The sequence below is a fragment of the Puma concolor genome, chromosome E1 (genome assembly GCF_028749965.1).
Source record: "Puma concolor isolate L17-30 chromosome E1, mPumCon1.1.hap2, whole genome shotgun sequence".
Taxonomy (NCBI): domain Eukaryota; kingdom Metazoa; phylum Chordata; class Mammalia; order Carnivora; family Felidae; genus Puma; species Puma concolor.
The window spans coordinates 55,385,037-55,402,049 of record NC_141680.1 but is presented as its reverse complement, the minus strand read 5'-3'; the positions used below and the strand labels follow the sequence as shown (position 1 = coordinate 55,402,049).

At 47.9% G+C, this 17,013-nt stretch overlaps 1 long non-coding RNA gene across 3 annotated transcripts in view; it reads left to right on the top strand.

Annotated features, from left to right (window-relative positions):
- Positions 1-17,013, top strand: part of LOC147574511 (uncharacterized) — a 332,668-nt gene that overhangs the window by 303,646 nt on the left and 12,009 nt on the right. Inside the window, exon 4 of one of the 3 annotated variants that reach the window (XR_015244276.1) lies at positions 10,370-10,684. The exons of the other annotated variants lie outside the window; for them this stretch is intronic. This is a non-coding gene — a long non-coding RNA (uncharacterized LOC147574511). Of the gene's footprint in view, positions 1-10,369; positions 10,685-17,013 lie in introns of those variants that run through there. 3 annotated transcript variants of the gene reach the window in all.

Genomic DNA, 17,013 nt, shown 5'->3' with positions numbered 1-17,013 from the left:
TTTGTTGTACAACACGGCTTCCCAGCACTACAGAAGGGGCTATTAGCATGCAAATGTACTTTGCCTCTTGCTTTTTAATGTTTTACTTCTCTTAATTGCTGAAACCGGTTGTAATTTCTGAGCACTGCTGGCTTCAGGGAAGCAGTTTCCTCTAAAGGGATCCATCATTGCACCTGGAAAGATTTTTGAATTCTAATTTTATTAACCGGTTGGGTGAGGCACGTTCTCTTTTTTTCCCAAAGAGGTGGGCGGGGGTTGGAGGGGGGGGAAGTCCAGGTTGAAGTTACAAACCTTCTTGTTTTGCCTTAGTTTGGTTTAGTGCTTGGCTTCTCCTGAATTCCTTGGTTTCGATATTTGACATCTGATATTTGATGAAGATAAGAGGGAGCTTATTAAAGATTTCAGGTTATCAGATCCCTGGTTATGACTTTGCGACGAGGAGTTTTTCTGAATGCTACCTGGACTGGAGCGTCATCTGTTCTCTTACTCTGAGGCATTCTGGATGAGCACATTACTTCCGTGGGTGCTCTCCCAGGCTGCAACTACTTTCCATAAATCAGGAATGTGGCTGGAGAGCCTCTGTTGTGCTAAGACCCGTGTCGGACCAAGCAAGACACTCTCAGCCAGTGTGAGGACTAATTGCCTCTCTCTCCCCATCACATACATCCCAACTGGGCTTTCGGGAGAGACTCTGAAACCAAGTGTGGGATCCAGAAAACAAGTCGCTCTTGTAGACCTTCCGCAGGTGCCACTGTTGGTCAAGCCATCGCATCCTGGAAGTACCTTACTAGGGAACTCTTGGAGATGACTAGCCTGACCGGGCACTTCTTTCTGGTTGAAAAGCAGCCTCGTGGAACCTGAAACCTCACCAGAGGTAATCATTGGATCATGCAGATCCGGGACCACCGTCTGCGGAGGTGGGTATTAGAGAGAAGGTGAGAGCGAGGGGAATGGCATCCTATGTGGGGAAGGAAGCAGTTCCCGCCCTAACCCACTCAGTGCAAAAGGTCGATAAAAATACAGATTTACCTCTGCTGAAGCTGTGCTGTCATATGTACATCTTCCGGCCACGTACTGTAGAGACAAGATCATTAGGGTCTTTGATGGGCAGCTCTTTATCTACCATTTTGTTATGAATTCTGAGTTTCTGGGAATGCCAAGTGCAATGAGAAATGATGGAGAGCCACGATCTCGTGTCTTGTTGAATGAAGACGTGATACACTCACCACCTCAAAGGCTAGGGCCAGCCCGCAGGGTGTTTATTTTCTCGTCTTCCGGGCACACTTCTCTGCATCCCCATGAAGTCCTGCCTGCGCTGTGTGATGACAAACGCACGGAAAAGAAATCCCCAACAGAAAACAGATCACGGGCTTACCCGTTGATTTATTTGTGGACGCATTTTCAGGGCTGGGGGACTGCGGTGTCTGAATGCGCTGAACTTAAAGCAAACAAAGGTCGTGGCAGAACCGAGTTCTGGATGGAGCTCTGGAAGAAACCAAAGAGAAGACAAGAGACGTGTGCTCCCAGGTCAGGGAGGCTAGAAGACCATGAGGGAGTAAAGTGACATTAGTCCACAGTATCAAAGCTCACCTTTGTCTATATCTTTTCAGTGGTAGTTGGGAGAAAGCCCGTCCCATTTCTGAGCACCTGATTGTAACAGACACTTTCCATTCCCTGAGGCTGCTCAAGGATCCTTGGGGCTGCGTTTTATCTCCTTTTTGCATGAAAAAGAAACTGAGGTTCAGAGACTCCCACTGATGCTCCAGGGCACAAGACCACCACCACCACCACCACCGAGAGACTGGCAGAACCCGGGGCTCATACCAGGGCTCCCAGATTCCAAAACTTTCCCCTCCACACCACTGCCCACCACCCTGGCCCCCTGCCCGAATCTTCCATTTACTCTGGCAGAGCCTCAGAGCAGATGTGGCAGTGGGGAGGGCTCCCTGGAAGGTGGACTTAGTCCCAAGTGGCCTCACTCTGTCCCCCAGCCACCAACCAGCCCTTCCCCTCCCCAACAATTTCACCCTGTTTCCTTTGGAGAAAACATGACTTTAGCCATTGATGGAACTCTGAGGCCAACAATACACCCACTGCAAGCACACCCCCCCTTCCCCCCCCCCCCCACCAAGCTTTAAGGCTGGAGGTCCCCTCCTATCTCTTATCCCCCCCACCCCCACCTGCCTTGACCTTCCTTAGTGGGAAGCTTTCTGCATGACAATGTCTGGCCCCTCCTGCCCCGAGCTGCCCTTGTGCTATTAGCACCTAATGAAAATGTAACCGTATTTAACCCCCCACAGTCCCAGATTAGCAGGAGAGAGCCCAAGTGGGTTTAATTCCTTTGTATGATAAGCATCCAGCTCTCCATTTGGACGGTCCAGCCCCTTCTCCCTGGAGAGGACGCAGAGCTGTGTAGGGCTAGCTCGGACCTCTCAGCTGTCCGGGCACAATGGGGAAAGTATCTTTTGTGGCATTAACGGCTTTGGGGAGGGGAGAGGGGAGGGTACGGGCTGGTGGGGAGGGGTGCAGTTGAAGAGGAGGAGAACAATGTGTGAGAAGCTGAGGCTGTGGGTTTCCCACACGGACCAATATGTCCCCCCCACCCCCCTCTGAGAGAGACAGATCTGCAGCGACCAGCCCACAGCTGATCCCGCCTTGATTGGCTTTTTTTCCCATTGTGCTCTCTAGGGACGAAAATCCTTTTGTGGCGTGAAAAGAGAGGCGTTCCTGCCATCCCCTCCCTCGAACTGATTGGCTATGTCACAAGATGGCCAAATCCACCCGGATTAATGTGCGGCCGACCCCGGCCCAGAGTGAGGATGTCTGAGTCCGCCCCTTCGGGCCAGCGTGTCTGCTGCCCTGGGAGCAGGGAAGGGGGACCCGGAGGGGCAGGCCACCACCTTCTTCATATTTATTATTCTCCCCACCCCACCCCACCCCACCCCCAGCCCCGCGGGGATGTTTATTCATGGGCCACATCTGCTGGCTGGCAGGCGACACATCTCTTGTTAGAATGCCTGGAGTCCCCAAGGAGCCAGGAAAATGGGGCACATTCCTTAAGACCCGCCTCTTCACTTTGCTCACATCACCCTTTGGCTTTTGAACCCACCTGTAATCTCAGCCCTCCTCACTGCCCAGCAACCCGCCTTTAACCGCCCCCAACTTCTCACCCATGAGGTTCTGGGTTCCCTTAGCTGCCTCCTGTGCTCTGAGCTGGACCAGAAGGAGAACACCTTCTCTCTCTGCCCTTTGCCTCTCTGTTGCTTCGACCCGAATCACAGTTCCCCACGTGGCTTCTGGTAGGAGTAAATTCCGAGCCTTTAAAAACCAGCTCGGATTTTGTCTCGCTGACTCTCTTTATCCGAAGAACACTTTTCTTTCCCTGACTTCTCATATGTATATACATGGTAAAACCTTGGCTTGCGAGCGCAATTTGTTCCAGAAGCATGCTTGTAATCCAAAGCACTTGTGTATCAAAGCGAATTTCCCCATAAGAAATAATGGAAACTCGGGTGATTCATTCCACGACCCAAAAATATTCGCATGAAAATGATTACAACGCTGTAATATAATACAAAATAATAAAGATGATTAAAAAATATAAAGAAACATAAATTAGCCTGCACTTACCTTTGAAAACCTTCCTGGCTGGTGCGAGGGAGACCAGAGAGAGGAGGGATATTGTGTAGGACGACTTTCACTGTCACTAATGGAATCACTGCTGTCTGTTGGCTCAATGGAATATTGTTCTACGTGGGGGCCATTGTATATGCTCACAGGGATGTTGACTATGGTACAGTATTAATAAACTCTTGTCATATACTGTATTTAGTGCAGAGAGAGAGAGAGAGAGACAAGAACCACTGGCTCAGTTGTGATCACATGACATTCGGCTACTTGTATTGCAAGACCTCACTCGAGCAAGTTAATATTTATTAGAAATCCTTGCTTGTCTCGTGGAACACTCGCAGAACAAGTTACTCGCGATCCAAAGTTTTACTGTATGTTTTTTACCTCTTTCGTTGTGCTTCCGGTTGTCTACCATAAGTAAACGTGACTCCTGGTACGTTCTTTCCTCTCAGAAACTACAGGGTCCTGGAACACAGGGTTTGTCTCTGGTTTACCTTTGTCACGTCCCCTGCCCCCATCTAGTGCTGATTCGTGATGTGTGTGCGCGTGGGAGGCGTCACTCAGCAGCCGTGGCGGAATGGAGTGGACGAATGCAGGCTGGACCCCAGGTCTTGGACCTCTCTTTCAGAGGTACCATGGGTACTGGGACTAGTCCAGAAAGTGCACGATGGTCTTTTTCCCCATTTGAAAAGTGACGCGAGTCTGCTTCAACGTCGCTTTCCGTTCGTCTGTCCTGTACGTGGTTTTAGCAGTAGTGTGCTTTGCTGCTTGACATTTCCAAAGATGAGATGTGAGGGAAATAGGAAGACCCCAACTTGAAGAGGAGGGGACGACCCCAGACTTGAGGGGACAGGACACGCCATCGAGCCCCTCCCAGGTCTGTGTGTGTGTAGGACGAGCTCCGTGGCAGTCAGGCTGGTAACTACTTTTATGTTGACAGCTGGGAACGTCTTTGCTATTTTCCATTATAATATATAAAATTATATATTTTCTATATATAATTTTCTATTATGATTATAAATAAGTATATATTTTCTATTATAATATATTATAATATTTTCTATTATAATTATAATCCAATTATATAATTGGTTTGGGGAAATGGGATGGCCTCCAACAGACTTAGAAATATGGGCAAGGAGGGAAAATAGGGGGAAAAATGAGAGAAATTGTAGCATTTTTATGGACAAGCTGCGTCAAATCTTTCCAGGGTTTAAGTGAAGAAATACTAGCACACCAGGTTGTGTTGGAGTTACACGATTTTAGCAGCACTCACTTTCAGGAATTCAGATTAGACAGTGGCTAGTTCTGGATGTGAAAGAGGAGTATGTCAGTGAGATCCTGGCAAGGGGTGGGTGTGGCTTCCAAGTGGGATGGCCGATTTTAGGATGATAAGTGGGACATCTTTCAGGTACGATGTGGAGGGACTAGAAGAGATCAGAGAATGGGCCTGTGACTGGCCCAGGGACACTTTTACCTCTAGGCACTGCTCAAAAATTGCTCAATGGCATCAGTCATTCACACGCTAGTATGAAGTACTTTGATCACATTGCCCTTTTACATCTTAGCTGATATCACCTGCCCTAGGTAATGGGAACCTGATTACCAGGAACAGATGTGAGAAGGGGGGAATGAAGGCTAAGAAAGCCTTAAGATCATCCAAGAAAGCCATAAGATCCTTATGCACACACAAATTTGAGCACAATTGGGCTAAGTAGAAGAGTCACATCCAAACCCTCCACGGCCCCTCAGAACCCACTGCAGTATCCACTGCCTTCCTGAGAAGATGCTTAGCTGAGGGGAAGCTGATCCGTGATCTCAGAGTTAAGCAGCAGTGGAGGTGATTACCACTTAAAATGGAAAAAAAAATCCCACTTTGAACTCAATTAACTTTAAGAGCCTACTTTTTTTTTTTTTTTAAGAGGACTGGCTTTAATAGAAAAACGTTAATGTTCGAACAAGGAAATTCATCTTCCAAGGCATAGAAGGTTAAAAGGTAGCTTTGTGAAAGTGATGGGATAATAGAAATTTTGAGACTTTTCTTTTGAAAGATAAAAGGTTCGTCTCTGCGGTGAAAGTCCCTGGTTGCCATTAAAATGTTGAGTGCCTCTAAGTAGGCTCATGGAAACTTCTCTGTGTTTGTTATCCGCTTACCTGCACCAATGCACAAATAATGCATTTATTTGCTCTTAGCTTTCTAAGAACTCAAACGTCGAGACACAATTTATTCTGGAGGAATGTTGCATGAATCGGGCATTACTCTGGATGTTTATGCCTCTGTTTCAAACTGGGTTGAATTGGGCTTAGAACAGGTGGGGAGAAGATGGCCCAGGGAATACATTAGGAAAAAAATCTCAGGCAGGTTTTGGTTTATCACAAGGAAGCATTGAAATTGATATTGTTTCTCTCAATTGAATTAGATAACTATTTTATACTTAAATATATATCCTTTTTTTAAATAAGAAGAAACATCTTTAGCTCTGCTTCTAGGTTTAAGAAAATCTGCACCCATTTTGTAAAGGTCCAGTTAGAGCTGAGTTGGGGATGTCATAATGAATTACTTCCCAGTAAGGTGCATGGGTTGAGAACAACCTCCTAGGACAGAATTTACAACCTGAAGTTAAAAACCACAGTTTTCTAAAGCAAGCGTTCTAATGAAGTGGTTTGTTATGATGTTCTTTGGCTCAACGTTTCAGAACGATAGTACGGAGTACTAATACCATTCACGTCAAACGTGCTTTGTAAAATCTATAAATTTTCCTATGTATTAGTTTATGTTTACCACAGTCATACATGCAGTTCTTTGCTTTTTTATTGAAGTATAATAATATCCCTATAGAATGGTGCTCAAATTACAAAGGCGAGCGGCCTGATGAATTTCACGAGCCGAGCACACCTTTGTAACCAGCACTGGGATTAAGAAACAGAAACTTAGAAGCCCCTTCAGGCTTCCTTCCAGTGGCTCCTCCCTCCTTCCCACCAAGGGAAGCCCTTATCTTGACTTTTAACACTATCAGCTTGCAAGGCTTATTTCTGAACCTCATATAAATGAAATCGCGCAGTACGTGTGTGGTTTTGTCTCAGGCTTCCTGTCATCCAGTCTGATTGTTGCAGAGTCATAGACTGTTTATTCTCATTGCGGTAAAATATCCCATTGTGTGAAAATACCACAATTTATTTTTCCATTCTGCTGTGGATGGACATTTGGATAGTTTCCAGGTTGGGCTGTTATAACTGGAACATGCATAGAGTTTAAAGAGTCAAAAGCGGGTCGACAGAGCAGGCAAGATCAGTACACTCTCTAATTGATAAAATCCTATCTAATTTTTGCAATATGATGCTTAAAAAAAAAAAAAAAAAAAAAACACTCCCGAGTTGTAAACGTGTCATTGTACTATGGAAAACAAATAGAAATGGCCCCCTCATCTCCAGAGGTTATAACCTAACACACAGACGATACAAGTACTGAACGAGTCCGAGATGATGACGTTAAGGGTAATTTATTGAAATGCTCACAGTCTGCAGGTGTCAATTTTAATTTAGAACTAGTAACATGCTTCTTTACTACTGGTGCCTCTAGAGGATTTTGCTTGCCCTTGACCTGGTTTGCCCTGGGAGCCCAGTACTGCTGGGCCTCGTGAGCCCCGAGGGCTCGGCTCTCCCTCCCGCTCGCTCTCACCTCTCAAAGGCCAATGCTCTCTCATTTCTGCTTTGCTGATAGATCTGCTTCCCAAGCCCTCTGCAGAGTTGCTTTGCTGCGTGCACTCGTGGTTTCTGCTGCACCATAACGTTGTGCCCATGACCGTGGCTGGCCCCGTGCTGACCCAGCCTAGACTCCACTTTTTCACCTCCTCACTCAGCTCCCCCTGCTAACTGGAATCACATCTTGCTCTCTGTGTCCTTATTCCCCCAGCCCTCGAAGGTAGAATCTGCTTGGCCCGGGTCCTCTTGTGTTCACTTGGTGAATTGGACCGGTTGCCTGTGAGTCAGGAGAGGCAATCAACTATTATTTGGATGATGGGTCCAGACGACCTGCTTGCCTGTCAAGTGGGGTGGAATTGGCTGCTTTTTTGTTGTTGTTGTTGTGTTTGTTTTTTTTCCTAAAATAATGTATTGTCAAGTTAACTAACATACAGTGTCTACAGTGCGCTCTTGGTTTTGGGGGTAGATTCCAATGATTCATCGCTTACGTACAACACCCAGTGCTCATCCCAACAAGTGCCCTCCTCGGTGCCTATCATCCATTTTCCCCTCTGCCCCGCGTCCCCTCAACCCTCATTTTGTTCTCTGTATTTAAGAGTCTCTTATGGTTTGCCTCGTTCCCTCTCTGTAACATTTTCCCCCCTTCCCCACCGCCCGCCATGGTCTTCTGTTAAGTTTCTCAGGATCTACATATGAGTGAAGACATATGATATCTGTCTTTCTCTGACTGACTTATTTCGCTTAGCATAATACCCTCCAGTTCCATCCACATTGCTGCAAATGGCAGGATTTCATTCCTTCTCATTGCCAAGTAGTATTCCATTGTGTATATAAACCACATCTTTATCCATTCATCAGTTGATGGACATTTGGGCTCTTTGGAGTTGGCTAAGTTTTAAGTTCCCTTCCAATCTGGACATTCTGTGAGTCCAAGAATGATGGCCCCATCCAGGCCTGTCTCTGGCACAGGCAGCAGAAACTTCTTTTCAAACATTCTACTCACTGCCTGGAGAGAACTTCATTGTCATTCACCATTATCATTATCATTAATTTTGATATTGATGCTCCCTGATTCATTTACTAATTTTACATTTGTATCTAAATGCAACATTTCCTTTCAGCCCAGAAACAAAAAGCAATGCTCAAGTACACACAACGGATAATTGGTGCTCATGGGGGTAGTAAGTCTGGAAGAGTCCTCACTGAGCCCTGTTTGGACTGGAGCCAGGGAAATGATTTCAGGTCCCCACGTCCCCTCCGGGCCTAGCTCTAAAATAATGACACTGTCCGAAGAGCAACGAACATGTTCCCTGGATCTAACTGCACTGTGTGTGTCCTTTTTTTATGGAGAAGATATTCTGTGATTTAGAACATTGATTCTTAACTATTTTAACTATATGTGTGCATATACATGTCTATGAACATATGTGACATATATACATACATAATACATGTATATAATTAAATAAGATGGCAAGTACACAGATACATATATATGCGTGTTGTGTATATATATGTGTATATATAACAGATAATTATATTAATATATAAATTATATATTTATATACAATTTTATAGAAAATATAAATGATTATGTTATATTAATATACAATTTTTTGATGCATAATATATCCTATAGTTTATTTGGTGATATCTAATATTAATTATATTAATGTATAATTTTGCACAAGAACAAAGTGGTTCTCTGAGCCAGTGTGATGGCCATCTCATTTAATGCCTGAAATGTTGGCACTAAAAGGGATCTCTTGGCTTTTCTGAAGAGAAAGTGAAACATAGAGAGCAAAGCTGACTTGCCCAAGGTCACAGGATAAGCAAGAAAGAGCAAGAACGATCAGACCTCCAGTCTCTGGCTTCCTAACAGTCTCTGGCTTCCTCCAGTCTCTGGCTTCCTCTTTCTGCCCACGGGCTGGAGAAACCCACTGAAGGGGACTTTGGACAGGGTGTTCTTTACCCTTTGGAGGAGTGGGCATGTCTGGGGGGCTCCAATGTCAGGCCATGGGAGGTGGCCCAGCCAGCACACCATGACATTAAGGCAGGAGCAAAGCACTGGTCCCCACTCCGTATCCTCAGTGCCCGAGTGCTCACAGTGAACTGGAGTCCCAAAACGTTTGCTAAATCAACTTTCTTATTAAATTAGCTTTCCAATATAAATGACTACGGGGTGGGTTTATATTTTAAATTGTCACCTGTCAGCCGTGCTTTGGCATCAGAGAATGAATGAAATGTTCGGGGAGCAGGCTTTCTATCAGGGAGAGGGAGATAATGTGAAATCCCCGGGTTCTGGAAAGTGGGGAGTGAGAACAGGTACCGACCAGGAAGACAGTAACGACTAGAGCAAGTGTGCTGCGTTTCACAGTCTGTACGTGGACTGCCCCAGCCTCCAGAGCCCCGGTGGCCACGAGAGAGGCCTCTCCCAGGCTAAGCCAGTGCCCCGCAGGTGATCCTTCCTGGGTATTTGTCCATTTCCTACTTCCCCTGAGCTACTAGAAGTTTCCTTTCTTTCCCTTACTGGCTTTAATGTCATAATTAAGACATACTTTTCAGCCTAGCGTTCTTACCTGGGGAACGGTGGTTATGGCCACAGATCGTAACCCCCTGCGCCCTGGCTGTGGTCCGCTTCCTTCAGCCCATTGCTTCCTTCAGCCCGTGCCTTAGTTCACCGTATAGTCTTACCCTTGCTGAGCGTCTCCTTGCGCCAGGCTCCATATACACATTCTATATCATCTCCTTCCCACGACAGCCTTGTGTAAAGGGTAGGTACTTGTTTCCACACCTTATAGGTGAGGAAAATGGAACTTTCCTACCCAGTAAGTGGCAGAACTTGAATTCAGACTCCCTGTTGTCTGATTTTAAAGCCCCAGCTCTTTGAACAACACCACATATTGTCTCGCCCCGTGAGGCCTTCAACTCTACACCCCCCCCAAGAACACCATGAACACCATGAACACCACCATGTCGCTGGTGGGTTTTCAACAATCTGGTCTTACTCAGATCTGTTATTCATCCTTCTTTCCAGGCTTGACACATCCCCCCATCCCCAGCTTCGGGCCAAGCACGACACATCTCTTCTCTCCTGCCAGTCATTAAGGTGCGTCAGTCATTTTTGATGTCTTTTTTTGGCATCCGCCAACATCAACTTGGAAGTTTCTCTAGTTTTGGGGCACCTGGATGGCTCAGTAGGTTGACCGTCCAACTCTTGGTTTTGGCTCAGATCATGATTTCATGCTTCATGAGATCGAGCTCCACATCGGGCTCTGTTCTGACAGTGTGGCGCCTGCTTGGGATTCTATGTCTTCCTCTCTCTTTTCTCTCTCTCTCTCTCTCTCTCTGCCTCTCCCCTGCTCTCCGGCTCTTCCTCAAAATAAATTAAAAAAATTTTTTTCTCTAGTTTCAAGAGCTGAGCTGACACTTTTTATTTTTTTAAATAAACTTTTAAAAAGTTTATTTATTTTGAGAGAGAGAGCAGGGGAGAGGCAGAGAGAGAGAGAGAGTGAGAGAGAGAATCCCAAGCAGGCTCCCAACAGCCAGTGTGGAGCCCAACACGAGGCTCCAACTCACAAACTGTGAGATCGTGACCTGAGCCAAAATCGAGAGTCGGACACTTAACTGACTGAGCCATCTGGGTGCCTCTGAGCTGACATTTAAAAATGAAATCTAGAAAAAGGGATTTGACAATACTCTGATGTCATTGGGCAAGAGTGAGTTGTAGGTAGAGAAAATCTTGATTTGGGATGTGCTCGTCGTTCATTCATTCGTTCTTCACTCATTCCTTCAGCCCACCAGACATCTTAAGTGTCGCTGAAGATACCAATAACTTCAGAACACAGTGCTGCCCTCTCCGGTCAAGGCCCCCAGTCTCCAGCCCGACAACCCTATGTAGGCCACCATACACAGAACAACTAACTTAAAAAGACTTTGGAGGAAAGTGGGAAGGCCGCTAACTGCATCTCGCAACCACTGTCTTGATCGCTAGTGTTAGACTGACCTGCATTCAACAAGTCCCCTTCTCTCATTCGGTGCCTCTGCCTCAGATCCAGAGACAGTGGTGATGAGCTCACAGGCATTTCTGCTAAAATCAGACTTATACTCCAGCTTAGGAAAGAAACAGAACAGTTTGAACCTAATGTGTTAGGTTCAGAGGGGCATCTTTCCACCCCCCCACCCCAGTTTACTTATTTCCAAGTCTTAAAATGAATCGGTGACATCATTACACGACCACGTCATCATTCTTTTCTTTTCCTTCTTTTTCTTTGTTTCTTTGGCTCATCTTCAGGCAACTTTTCTTGTCAGTCAGTCCCGCCAGGATTCAAGAAGGTGTGAAAGGAGAATAAACGATGGTCCAAAAAAGAGCATAGAAAGTGGCACCGTTTGGGGGAGGCTGTTCACCCGGAGCAGAGTGATTTGAGATCAGGGTTAACAGCTACCTTTATCCTCGCGGAAGGAAGAGGTGAGACACTGACATTCACAGGACACGTACAATGGGTCAGACGCTTCTATGCAGGTTTCTCCCGTGGATCCCCAAGCCATCAGTGAGATCGGTGCCACCTCCAGACTTTCCCACGGGAAGACACTGAGGCTCAGAGAGGGTAGGTGATTGGCCTAAGGTGCTCAGCAGAACCACTGCCTCACCTGACTGGCTGGCTACTGCCCCCTTGCCCTTCCTGCCACCCCAGTGAAGCCTGTCCCCTGGTGGTGACGCTTCTGGCTCCTTCCACCCATCCGGAGCAGCGAGAGGACAGAAGGAGAAAGGGGAACTGTGTTGCATCAAAGACTTTTCCATTTCGATGGCACACAATTGAGGGGAAGGAGTCCAGGAAACTCAGTGATGTGGTCCTGGGGGCAGCCGGACCTGGGCTCAAATTGTGACTCTGTCAGTGTTTTGCTCTGTGTGCTATTTATTTCTCCTCACCACAACAGGCATCAATGCTACGGCACTAATTGTAAGCAATGCTGAACACGTAAGAAGCGTCCTGTATCGGCAGGCGTTACCGATACCAGGGTGTTGGCTGGGTCTGGACTCTGTGATGGGCTGTGCCACCCTAGATAGACACTTCTGAGAAAGTCCTGGAGCTACGGCACATTTGGTCTGCTCACCTGCGAGATGCACTCTGCTTCCTTAAGGAGCGTCTGCATTTGATAACAGAACGTATTTGAACCGCTCTGCCGCAAAGGACTGGGATCCTTTTCGCTCTGGCTTTCAGATCTCACGGCTGGATGAGGGGTGGCCTGGGAGTCCAGCCATGCCTTCTTCCACGATCTCTTTCGGAAAAGTGGCGCGGGGACCTGATGATGCAAGTGTATCCCCTTGTGACTCCAGTCGGTGGGAGGAGGTGTGGCTGGAGAACGTGGGGCACAGCTTTCCCCAGGCCTGGCTCCAGGTGGGCCCGTAAGTGTCGGAGCCTGTCACGGAGCTAACCCTCAGATCCCAGGGCTGACGCAGGCACAGAGGAGGGGACGGCCAGAACCCCCAGGCACAGCTTCAGCCTCCCCTCAGAGCTCAAGCTCCCCAAATCCTCCTTGTTAATGACCCCATGACACCTGGAAGTAAAAGGCAATCCCAGGCAATGACTTTGACTCTTGGTAGAAAAAAAAGGAAAAAAAAAAATTTTTTTTTTTAATTTTTTAATGTTTATTTATATTTGAGACAGACAGAGACAGAGCGTGAGCGGGGGAGGGGGAGGGGCAGAGAGAGAGAGAGAGGAAGACACAGAATCCGAAGCTCCAGGCTCTGAGCTGTCAGCACAGAGCCCCACGTGGGGCTTGAACTCACGAGCTGTGAGATCATGACCTGAGCCGGTCAGACTCTCAACCGACTGAGCCACCCCGGTGCCCCTAAAAAGGAAAAATGTTTGATTAAAAACCAAGAATCCTCAGAATTTGAGATATTCAGCCTGCCTTTTTTTTTTTTTTTTTTAATCCCAGAATTTTAAAATCTATGCAATTCAACGTTGTAACAGTTTGGTGTTCTTAAAGCATTTACATTGAACAAAAGAAGTTTCAATAGCACTCACAACCGGAACGATTTTATGAATATCCTTACATGGGCGTTAAGTCAAAACTCCGAATTCAAGGTGCTTTGGAGATCTACTGCCTCGCCTCACCGCAGTGTCTGCGGATAATAAGAAATCTTCAGGCCAGCGGTCACGGCCCACGCCATGGCCCATGGCTCACTGGTATCTGAGAGGCCTTCTCAGGCTTGGGGCTGAGCGTCCAGGGTGGGGATCCCAGGATTCCAGCACTAAGCCCTGGTCACCTAGACCTGCATGGAATGAAACACGAACAGCAAAATCTGCGCTCCCAGATTGAGGCCTCTGCTGTGCCTGCAGGGTCCTCCCCCACCCCCAGCCCTTGCACCAGATCCCCCTTTATGCCGCCAAAGACACACCTGAGGAATAGCCCCTGCCCCTGACTGCAAGCGGAGACCCCGCGCGACAAAGCCCCCCACCCCCCTGCGGCCGAAGCTCTCTGGACGCAGCCACCGCCGGGGGGCTTTCGACGGCACAGGATTTTCCCAATGGAGGTGAAGTGGCCTCTGAGGCCCCGTGGGAGGGGCGGTGGCGGGGAGGCGGGCAGCCAGGCCGGACTGGGACTGTGTGAATGTGGCCGGCGTATTGTTCCGCAGCTTTGTGCTTCAGGCCTCGATGGGGCTGATTTAGAAATCCTAATCAGGGAGCTCTCAGGGCTTCCCGGGTGTGACATAACTTGAGCGGCTCTGGGGGATTCTTTGTTCTCTGATGACAGCTGACTCGGTCTCCAGTGGGAACAGTTTGAACATAACTCCACAGCACACGCACTGGCAGCTGCAGCCTTAACTCTTCGTTACCCACCTCGGGGGCCCCTCTCTCGTCCGCTCCTTCTGCGATGTGTCGTCGGCGCTTTCCGCAGTGTGTCAGCTCTTCAAAGCACCTTTCTGCGGAGGGAGGGGACGTGCTGACTGCGGGAGGGGCGCCTTGTGTCCCACACCTGGGACCCTCTTGGAAAATCAGGTGTCCCCGGCCCCGTGCGGTCTCTGCTAGCTGTACCGGCGGCCCGGTCTGACTGCGGCACAGAACATGACCATTCGCCTCTCCGCGGGTGCTCGCGGGGATTTCTTCCCACCCCTGGCACCATCTGAAACACAGGCTCACGCTCTGGGGATTCTTCTGGTCTAAACACAGAGCCAATCCGTTCGGGAAATCCGACGAGAAGGCAAGGCGGGAAACTGGCAGGAGCACTGACTTTGGAGTCCGGCAGAACCCCGTGGGGCTGCAAGGTCACGGACATCGGGCCAGTAGTTTCCTCTCTCTGGGCCTCCGTATGTCCCGCTGTACACGTGGAGATGGTCCTGGTGAGAGCGCCACCCAGGTGGATTGCCGGGAGGATAGCGCGGGGTTGCGCATGCGCAGGGCGGTGGTAGGCATCACCACTGCTGTGGTCGCTGTGATACCGGAAACTTTCTCCGGAGAGAAGGTGTGGCTACTCCAGGAAGCACGGAGGAGGTGAATGCTGTGGGTGTCTCTTGAATTAAATCGTTCTTAATCTTCTCTTTGGTGATGAGCTAACAAGGCAGCCCTGGAAACTTCTATTCGGCACCAGATCGGTTCTTTGTTCCACAAGCTTTGAGTGCCAGCGCTGAATGGGCATTGAGGGTAGCAGAGATGACAAAGTCACAGCCCTGGGCTCCAGGGGCTGACCTGTAAGGGGGGCTGCATAGCTAGGACGGTTGGCTGCAGACGTTGGAAGCCCAACTCCGATTAGCACGCGTCAAAAGAGAACTGAAAGGAAGAATGCTGGGGTAGCTCATGGGATCCCAGGAAGAGTCGCACAGCGATGCACCTGCCCGTGGAGGGGAGCAGCTAGCACCAGAGGTTTGATTGTGGTCAGTCCCCCTCTCTGGCGTCACTTCTCACTTTCCGTGTGTGCTGGCTCCACCATTCTGTCTCACAGCAGGTTAGCGTGAAGCATAGCAGACAGCATAGGTGGGAAGCATTCTCCGGTCGGACATGGCATAGAATTCCCGGTGAGAAAACTCATTGACCCAACAATGATCGAATGCCTATTCAGGACTGAGCAGTTCTGGCCATGGGACCGGCTCATGTTCTGACATGGCCATGTCTTCTGAAGCCCCCCAAATGCAGATAGGGGGACTTAACCACAGCTCGAAAGAGTGGGAAGAGTGTACAACTGGGAAGACAGTTGTACAGGAAACCACTACGGAAGCAGGACCGGGTTACGAATACGGTTGACTTTCTATCTCTAGACCAAAAGGAACCACTGAAAAGTTTTAAGCTGAGGAGTAAAAAAAAATGGCCATGTATATATTTTCCAACTATAATGGGAAGAGCAAATGGAAAGGAAGGGGATGATTTGGGAGGTGGAGAGGTCTATCAGAAGGCTACTGCACCAGTCCAAACATTAGATGATGAAGGCCTAAAGTAGGGTGATGAACAATGGAGATGGCCAGAGGTGACAGACATGAGAGATATTTAGAAGGTAATCTCAGGGTGCCTGGTGGCTCAGTCGGTTAAGCGGTCGACTTCAGCTCAGGTCACGATCTCATGGTCCGTGAGTTCGAGCCCCGCGTCGGGCTCTGGGCTGATGGCTCAGAGCCTGGAGCCTGTTTCCGATTCTGTGTCTCCCTCTCTCTCTGACCCTCCCCTGTTCATGCTCTGTCTCTCTCTGTCTCAAAAATAAATAAACGTTAAAAAAAAAAAATAGAAGGTAATCTCAACAGAACCGGTTAACTAGATACTGAAAGAGGGGAGTGAAATGTTGACTATGACCCCTAAGTCTCCCCTGGGAAAACACATGTTTATAAACACAGACTAAAGCAATAGCCCACTACTGGTCGTATCTGATAAATTGGTGGGTCGGTGAAACTCCCAGGAGTGTGTGTGTGTGTGTGTGTACATGTAATTTAAATTTGATATAAATATAATATATGTAAATATATAAATTACATATCCGTTTCAATCTGTCTATCTGGAGGGGTATGATAGGATTGTTTTGGTCCCTGGGAAAGAGATGAGGAGACAAGGGTAAGTTGCCAACAGAATGGTGACCATTCCCTAGCCTTGTCCCAAACACAAGCCTGATTCTCTGTAGAAAAAATCAGCTCAGAGTCAGAAATGGTGTATATCTGGTTGACACTATGAGATCCAGAGATGGGGAAAAAGGAATACTTCCTATTGCTTCAAGGCTCTAGAAGGGATCCTAGGCCAGTGAGGATGAAAGGACACCACACTCTTTGACAATCTGAAGTTCTGTGCTCTCAGCATCTGTTCAGCGGCCTTTTCCTGGAAGGCACCAGTGGCAGCAGCAGGAGGGAGGCTTCAGCTGTAGGGTGTCACAGGGCTACCAAGGGACTGTCATGGAGGGCAACGCATCACCTGCTCCTCTACCCCTGTTCCAGCTTTATGTGAAGAAACCTTGGTTTTTTCCATCTTGTGTAAGGCTTCAATTGGGTGGGGGGGAAGGGTGGTTCTTTTGGAACAGTATCGTATTTTCTAGTGATGGATAAGATAGAAAAGCATGAGAGGGGGACCAGAAATAAGGAGATCAAATAAGATGCAATTACATTGTTTAAGTGACACGTTAATGAAAACCTGAAGTAGGAGGTAGGGGTAGACAAAGAAAGGAGGGGGCAAGGTGAAAACCAATGAGCAGGTGGGCTCTTCAGGG